We start from the raw sequence: 9,615 nt of genomic DNA, 5'->3' as shown, positions 1-9,615 counted from the left end.
AAGCACACACGAAACATACCTCATATTTGGGATTTTACGCGTATTAATTTAAATTTTACAGCAAGATCGCTCATTCCCAAATCAAGCATCTTGAGGTTTAGCGGATATAACCACTCGCACAAGGCCTTGGTCTTAGCCGGATATGGTCACTAGCATAAATGCCTTGGGACTTAGCCGGATATAGTCGCTAGCACAAATGCCTTCGGATCTTAGTCCGGATGTAGTCGCTTAGCACAAAAGCCTTGGGACTTAGCAGGATATCATTTGAGTAACCATGCACATATATCAATAAATCATGACACATTCATATTTCATTTTCATTACCAAAGCTCAAACACAAGACACTTATCACATTTACAATTTCGCTCAATAGCCACATACAAGAGCATGATTTTGATTTACTTAAGACATAATCTAACCGAATCATAATTTAAGTTCCATTACTCAAAACTTACCTCGGATGTTGTCGAACGATTCGATGGCTATTCGACCACTTTTTCCTTCCCTTTATCGGATTTAGTTCCTTTTGCTCTTGAGCTTAATTTAACAAATAAATTGATTTAATCATTCGAGCATCGAAAAGAGGAACTCAAGGTACTTAGCCCACATATATTCATTAGACATTAAAGTCACATATGTACGTAATCATGAATCAAACTCAACACATTAGTTAATACTCTCCTTAGCGAATTTTCTAAGTCAAGATAAAGCCTTCAATATGCTTACCTATGGCGAACAACACATCAACCTATGTACTCATTCAAGTGGCCGATTATGCATGTCTATGTTGAGGCCAATTATATACTCAATACCACACACAAATGGCATACCTTTTACTAACTAATGCATTACATATTATAACTCAATACGCATCCATCATGTACTCCATAACCAAACACCATCATATGTAAGTATATACCTTGAGATATTGTATATGTCATACCAATACGTCATGTGCAAACATATATATATATATATATATATGTGTGTGTGCAAGAGCCGAATCGCAAAGTTGATTATAACTAAACATAAACATAAATCCAAAACACAAATCTTACCTACCATGCAATAAGCATAAATCATACTTATGGATATACCATGGCCGAATACATCACAACACCATACCATTTCAATTTTGGTCATGGTTAAACAAAGAACTTAATGTCTCACTCAAAAATGCTAAAAAGAAAATCCAAGAGTCATCAATCCACCATCACATGTATCATTATCAAGCTTCATATTTAGCATGCAATGGCATTAACACAAAATCCACCTTGGCCGAATATCATCGCCATGACATAGCAAAGATTTGAACCCTGGGCTAATTAGAACTCAAGCTAGTAATTAAAAATATGCATGAATCTCATGGCACAACCTCAAACATACCTTAATCTAGATACAAGTATGGCCAACCCTCTTCCTAATCCTCTTCCAAACCAAACATGAAGCAAGAACTCCTTCCTTCTTCCTTAGAATTTTCGGCCAAAAGAAATGAAAAAGGATGAACAAATTTTTTTTTCTCTTTTCTTCAACTCACGGCAATGGGGGGGGAAACACTCACACACATTCTTTCTTTTTTTTCCATTTCTTTATTACCCATACTCCTTATTTTATTTTTCCTAACATACCTCACTAACATAACATGTTTGTGACATGTTTCCACTCATAGCATGGCCGGCCACTACTAATTAGGGGGGAAATTTGACATGCAAGTCCTCCCTTTTGATTACATGCACTATTAGATCCTTATAGATTAGCCTATCACATTTCAAAAGTGTCACAGAAGTCCTACTAACTGAATTCACATACAATCGACTAAATCGAAGCTTGAAATTTTCACACATTCATAATTACATATTCTAGACAATAAATATTACGTTCAAACATTTCGGTGACTCGGTTTAGCGGTCCCGGAACCACTTCTCGACTAGGGTCAATTTTGGGCTGTCACACAACTTGGAGTTGGCCGCAGTGGTTTTTGCACTAAAAATTTAGAGGTATTACTTGTATAGTGAGAAGTGTATCATTTACACGGATCACAAAAGCCTCAAGTATCTCCTCACTTAGAAGGAGCTAAATCTTAAGCAACGTAGAGGATTGAGCTGCTAAAAGATTATGACTATTTGATTGAATACCATCCTGGTAAGGCCAATGTGGTGGCTTATGCACTAAGCCGTAGGGCTATGATTGATCTGAGGGCGATGTTTGCTTACCTCAGCTTCAGTTTATTTGATGATGGTAGCTTTTTGGCTAAGCTCCATGTTAAACCGATGTGGATTGAGTAGATTAAGGGTAAATAGTTGGAGGATGAGTTACTGGGGCATCGTTTTCGACAAATAGAAAGGGGTGAAACATCAGATTTTGGACTGAATAGCGAAGGGGTACTTTGTTTCCGTGGGAGAGTCTGTGTACCCAAGAATACTGATCTGAGGCAATCTATACTATGAGAGGCACATAGTAGCCCTTATCTATGCATCCTGGTGGGAATAAGATGTACCGAAACCTTCGTGAGCTATATTGGTGGCCAAGGCTTAAGTGTGAAGTTACTGATTTTGTGAGCAAATGTCTGACTTGCCAACAGGTTAAGGCTGAACATCAGTTACCTTTAGGGTTGCTTCAGCCACTTAAGGTTCCACTTTGGAAGTGGGAGAGAGTAACTATGGACTTAGTTAGTGGGCTGCCCCTAATTCCTTCTAAAAAGGATTCAATATGGGTCATCGTGGATCGATTGACAAAGTCTGCCCATTTCATACCAGTCCGTACCGGTTACTCATTATAGAAGCTGGCTAAATTTTATATGGCTGAGATAGTGAGACTGCATGGGGTACCGATTTCCATAATATCAGATAGAGATCCTCGCTCCACGTCTTGGTTCTAGAAGGAGTTACACGAGGCTTTAGGTACAAGGTTAGACTTTAGTACTGCGTTCCATCCTCAGACAGTCGGAGAGGGTAATTCAGATACTAGAGGACATGTTAAGGAGTTGTGTGATAGATTTTCGAGGCAGTTGGGAGGACTACTTACAGTTAGCTAAGTTTGCCTATAACAATAGCTATCAGTCGAGCATGAAGATGGCTCCTTACGAGGCATTATATAGTCGTAGGTGTCACACTCCTTTGTGTTGGACTGAGTTAGGTGAGCGCCGTGTTCTGCGCCTTGAATTGGCCTCTAATACTGAGGATAAAGTTAGACTAATTCAGGATCAACTAAAGGTGGCATTAGACAGATAGAAGTCGTATGCGGATCTGAAGCATAAGGAGATTGAGTATCCGGTGTGGGACTTTGTTTTTCTCAAGGTCTCACCATTGAAAAAGGTACTGAAGTTTGGACGAAAGGGCAAGTTGAGCCCTAGGTTCATTGGGCCTTACCGTATACTGAAGCGTATGGGACCAGTTGCCTATCAACTATAGTTACCTTAGGAGTTGGACCGGATTCATTATGTGTTCCACATCTCTATGTTGAGGTGCTACCGCTCTGATCTTGCGCATATTATCTCGACTGAGGAGATTGAGGTTAGACTAGATCTGACTCTTGAGGAAAGCCAATCTGGATTCTAGAGCGTACTGTAAAAATGTTAAGAAAGAAGTCTATCCCACAGGTTAAGGTACTTTGGCATAATCACAGCTCAGAGGAAGCCATGTGGGAACCCGATGAGGTGATGCGAAACAATACCCTTATCTGTTTTGACCATGTAAATTTCAAGGCTGAAATTTTCTTTTAGGGTGTAAATTTGTAATGCCCCAAATCTTAAATCATTATGTTTTTATGGTTGTAAGACAAATCTATATCTGCTTTAGTGGTTAAGTGTTCTGGGAAGTGTCTAAGAAGTCTTAGGTTCAAGCCTGGGCATGTGCAAAAAGTTTTGTTTTTAAGATTAAACCCTTGCCTGTAGTTTTTAGGCTTTTAGATAGATGTGAGTATTTTATGACAGAAAGGGCCTACTGGCCAAGGGGTAAGTGGCATGTCATTGCTACTAAAGGTATTGAGTTCGAGCTCTGGTATGCGCAAGCTGAGTTTTATTTTACTGCTGTGCTGTGTAGGTGGTTGGGTGTCAGTGGAACTCTGAGGCTAGTTTGGTGTGTTTGAGGGGTGTGGGGATTGTGTAGCCAAATTTTAGGAGGGATTTGAATAGGGATTTTAGGAGAAAATCAAGGGAAGTGAGAGGAGAGGGAGTGGTGTGCTGAATTTGGACTGTGGCACTCAAGGTTTTAGCTTTGGGAGTTTGAGCACTCTATTTCGGGTTTTGTGAACTTTCTGATTGCTCTCTTCTCATTTTCAGCTTCTGACTTTGCTTTCAAGTTCTTTTCATTCCTTGTTTTGGGGCAATCAAATTTTGCTATTGACCATTTTGGTATTTTGTATGTTTGTTATTTGCTTTTTCTGAATAGACATCTCTCTCTTATTCCCCAACCGACTTTCCTCTTGATTGATTACTTCTTCTCCTCTTTCTTAAGCTTTGCCAAATACTCTCCCCCTCTTTTTTCTCTATTCTTTTCCCTTTTCACTTTGTTACTTTGGTCGGACATCCTATCTCACCCTTTCTATTTTGCTTTCGGTTTTGGCAAGTGTTCATTGATTGTTTGGGTTCGGGCGTATGGCTCTTCTCTTCCCCTCCCTCAATTATTCTTCGTTGACTGAATACTGGTAGGTGAGCCTTTGTCTTACTCCTTTTTTTCCTTTTTTATTTTCCCTTCTCTGAGCACCATTGCTTTCTTTCCTTCTCCTTGTACTGAATACCCCTTCTTTTTGTTTACTCTTTCAGATTAATCCATATTCTCGATTCTTTCTATGCTACAATCTGATCTATTGTTATTGGTAAGTGAGGTCCAGTTGAGATGATATCATACTTCAAGTGTGAGTCTAATAAAAAGGTGGTGACTTTTGTGTAGGTGGTTGTAACACCCCGAATTTGGGCCTAGAAGTATTGGGCCTTGAGTGGGGGTCCGTAAGGAGGTTGTATATAGGTATTTAATTGTGCAATGAAATGAAACAATTAAATGTTTGCTTTAGTGGTTAATGGCTTTGAGAAGTGTTGGAGAAATCTTGGGTTCAAACTTGGGCTTTAGCAAAAATTTTGGTATTAAGTTAAAATGTAACACCCCGTACCCGAGACCATTGCCGGAATCGAACACGAGGTGTTAACGGACTTAATTCATTACTTAAACAGCTCATACAATTCATTTTAAAATTTTCCAGACAAGCTGGCTAACTGCATCACAGTCGCTTTAAAAATCATATCTCGAGTTCCAAAACTCAAAATCCAATTCTGTAAATTTTTCCTGAAACTAGACTCATACATCTATCTACTAATTGTTTTCTAGAATTTTTGGTTGGGCCAATTAGTACAGTTTATTAGTTGAAGTCTCCCCCATTTCAGGGTTCTACTACTCTGACCTCTGTGTATTACGAATCAGATATCTCCCTGTATAAAGCTTCAATGACTATGCCGTTTGTCTATAATAAAACTATACTTAACAATGAATCTGTACATATAAATCATGACTTTTAATTATCTTTGTAAAATTTATGGTGAATTTCCAAAGTCATAATAGGGGACCCAGAAATCGCTCTGGCCCTGTTTCACAAAAATTTAAACATCTCATAAAATATAGCTCATATACCTGTTTTGTTTCTTCCATATGAAAATAGACTCATCAAGCTTCGATTTCATAACTTATTCATTATTTAATTTCATTTCTACTATTTTTAGTGATTTTTCAAATTCATGTTACTACTGCTGTCTGAATCTATTTTGTGATAAATTTTACCTATTTCATGGTTTCCATGGATTAGCTAGCAATTTGACATACATAGCACCAAATATGATCATGATTAGCCATTCCAATGGCTAATCATTACCAAGCATTTCCATACCTCTCAATAACCATATCATAAGACCAAATATACAAAATGATAATAATGCTATACTCAAAATATATATGCCATTTTCGCATGGCTATACGAATATATATACATTACCAAAAGATACTTAATTAACAACAAAGGTCGGTCCTATACATGCCATTATCAAAGTTCAACTAAAAGAGTACCAAAAGGGGCTTAGATAGTGTGGATGACTTGACTTTGACACTTCCGAGTCCGATGGTGACGAACAAAATCTATAATACTGAGAATTTAAGCAACAGAGTAAGCGTTTCGATGCTTAATAAGCTTATAAGTAAGGAAATCATTTGAAACAAAAACATAAAAGAAATAGCATTCATAAGGATAAATAATTGTCTATGCACAAGATCACATATTCATTTTAATTTACACTTCTATCAATATCTTTACACATTCGAAGTCAAACTTAACTAAATTTCATTTGAATCAATTTCATGTAACTTGAGTGAGCTATAGACTTCATATAACCCTAAGGAATAGCCGGGAGAGCATTATTCGATTACATAATCACAACTTATACTGTACCACATTTTTCCAATGTATATACAATCCATACCTGGTCATATTAGGGATTATGAGCACATTAATCGGAATTATTACGACAGAATCGCGCCTTTCCAAACATAATTACTTTTAGAATTTGGCTCGGATGTAACAACCAGCATGAATGCCTTTCGGGACTTAACTCGGTTATAATAACCCACACGAATGCCTTCGGGACTTAACCCGGTTATAATAACTAGCACAATTGCCTTCGGATCTTAGTCCGGATATAGTAACTAGCACAAATCCCTTCGGATCTTAGTCTGGATATCATCCGAATAATCATGCACATATATCAATATATCATAACACATCTGTATTTCATTTTCATTACTAGAACTCAAGCACAAGACACTTATCAACCATTCCCATTTTCGGCTCAATAGCCACATACAAAGAGCATGATTTCGATTTGCTTTATAACATGATTTCTATACAAATTCGGCTACCAGTCATAAGTATAAACTAATTACCTCGATACATAATTCAAGTAGAATCATTATATCACCGTTTATTTGTTATGCTTATATGTCGTGATTTAATCAAATCATAAACTAAGTTCCATTACTCAAAGACTTACCTCAGATGTTGTCGAACAATTTCAACGGCTATTCGATCACTTTTTCCTTTTCCCTATCCAACCTTGATCCTCTAAGCTCTTGAGCTCAATGAAGACCTAAATGACCGAATGGCTCCTTTCTCCCCAACTCTTCTTCTCTTTCGCTTTTTGGAAAGAAACAAGGTGAATACTTTGTTGTTTTCACCCACCTACTATTTTATTTCTTTATTTTATTACATTCATTCATGATAATATAGCATTTAACTAAATAAAGCTTATAAAAATTATCATATTTTATAATATAATAGTAACATGGCCGGCCACTAACTAGAAATGGGTAAATTAACATGCAAAACCATTCCTTTAAACACATGCATTATTAAACCATTAAAAATTAACCAATCACATTTCAAAAGTATCACATATAAGTCCTATTGAATAAATTCACATGCAAATGACCAAATCAAAGCTTGAAACTTTCACACTTGTATTTACTCACTTCATAAACATGAAATATAACTTATAATTATTTTTATAGCTCAGTTTTGTGGTCCCGAAACCACTTTCTGACTAGGGTCAAATTAGGGCTGTCACAGAAAAAAACCTGGATGCTTGGATGAGCGCCTTTTAAATTATTGTGTTAAATAAATGACACAAGGAGCAATATGGTTTAGTGGAAGTGGCGTAATTAAGGTTGTATGGGCGCCTGGGTTCAAGCCTTGGCTCTTGCAATTTATTCTTTTTTTTTTTAAGGGAACCTAGACTTTGGCCTTTAGACCTTATAATTAATTGGGGATAAAATATGACACAAAAATAGCATGTGGTGAAGTGGCAAGGTGGCATCATAGAGTTGGCAAGGAGGTCCAGGGTTCGAAACTCATGGCAATCAAAGAGCATTTATTTTGCTAACAGGGGACGACAAGAGTTGGTGTTGACTTTAAGCTCTGATGTTGGAAGGATCCCACATCGGGAAGCTAACATAAGAGTGGATACGTAGCTGGCTTTAAATAGAGAGAACCATGAGGAGAGTAAAGGTACCTTTCTTGGCTGATCCCTTTTGCTGTATGGCGTGCTTGTTTGGGTTGGGCACCGGCTAAGAGTGCTCAGAGCGTGGATTAACTCCAGTCTCCTATCACGTGTGTATTTCTCACTACTCTAGTTGTAGGATGGCTACTTCGGGCCGCGATAAGCAAAAGGAGACATGTAGGCCCAAGGGCCTACGAGCCCAATTGGATAAGTTGTTTGATTGTGTAGTAAATATTGGACTAGGCTAGGTGAATCTCATATTTGTGGCTAGATTTGGGCTAAAAGGGCCACACGAGCATGTGGGCCCATTTGGGCCGAGAATGGGCTTTAGGTGTGACAGCCTTAAAACGACCCTAGTCGGAATGTGGTTTCGGGACCACAAAACCGAGGCATAAAAATAATTTAATATTCATTTTGATGCCTATAATATGTGTTAATTTGTGTGACATTTTTGATGTTTTGATTTAGGGTTATAAATGTGAATTTCACTAAAAGGACCTAGTAGTAAACTTTGAAAGTAGGATAGGAAATGTGTGATGACTAATTGAATCATGCATGCAAAACAATGGTTTTGCATGTCAAATACCCTTCTTTTTATAAGTGGTGGCGGCCATGACAAAGGAGGATGGGCAAAACATGTCATAGACATGTTGTGTTGGTGCATTATGGGAGGAAACAATAAACTAAGGTTAGGAATAAAGAAATGGGAAGAAAAAAAAAGAGAGAAGGTGTGTGATCCCCCCATTGCCGTGAGTTGAGGGAAAGAAAACAAAAAAAAAAGTGTTCATCATTTTTCACTTCTCTTGGCCGAAAATTTTAAGGAAGAAGGAGGGAGTTTTTGCTTCATGCTTGGTTTGGAAGAGGATTAGGAGGAGGTTTGGCCATACTTGTATCTAGATTAAGGTATGTTTGAGGTTGTGCCATGAGATTCATGCATGTTTTTAGTTGCTAGCTTGAGTTCTAATTAGCCTATGGTTCAAATCTTTGCTATGTCATGGGGATGATATTCGGCCAAGGTGGATTTTGTGTTAATGCCATTGCATGCTAAATATGAAGCTTGTTAATGATATATGTGATGGTGGATTGAGGACTATTGGATTTTCTTTTTAGCATTTTTGAGTGAGACATTAAGTTCTTTGTTTAACCATGACCAAAATTGAAATGGTATGGTGTTGTGATGTATTCGGCCATGGTATATCCATAAGTATGATTTATGCTTATTGCATGGTAGGTAAGATTTGTGTTTTGGATATATGTTTATATTTGGTTATAATCAACTTGAGATTCGGCCCTCGCACCTATATGTATATATGTTTGCACATGATGTATTGGTATGACATATATACTATCTCAAGGTATATATTTACTTATGATGATGTTTTGTTATGAAGTAAATGATAGATGTGTATTGAGCTACAATATGTAATGCATTAGTTAGTAAAATGTATGCCATTTATGTGTGGTATTAAATATGTAATTGGCCTCAACATCAACATGCATATTCGCCACATGAGATGGATTGGTGTGCATGCATTCGGTTAGAGGCAAGCATATTGATGCCTTTATCTTGGTTAGGACAATCG

This window comes from Gossypium arboreum, chromosome 8 (genome assembly GCF_025698485.1).
Source record: "Gossypium arboreum isolate Shixiya-1 chromosome 8, ASM2569848v2, whole genome shotgun sequence".
Classification (NCBI taxonomy): Eukaryota; Viridiplantae; Streptophyta; class Magnoliopsida; order Malvales; family Malvaceae; genus Gossypium; species Gossypium arboreum.
This window is presented reverse-complemented; position numbering follows the sequence as displayed.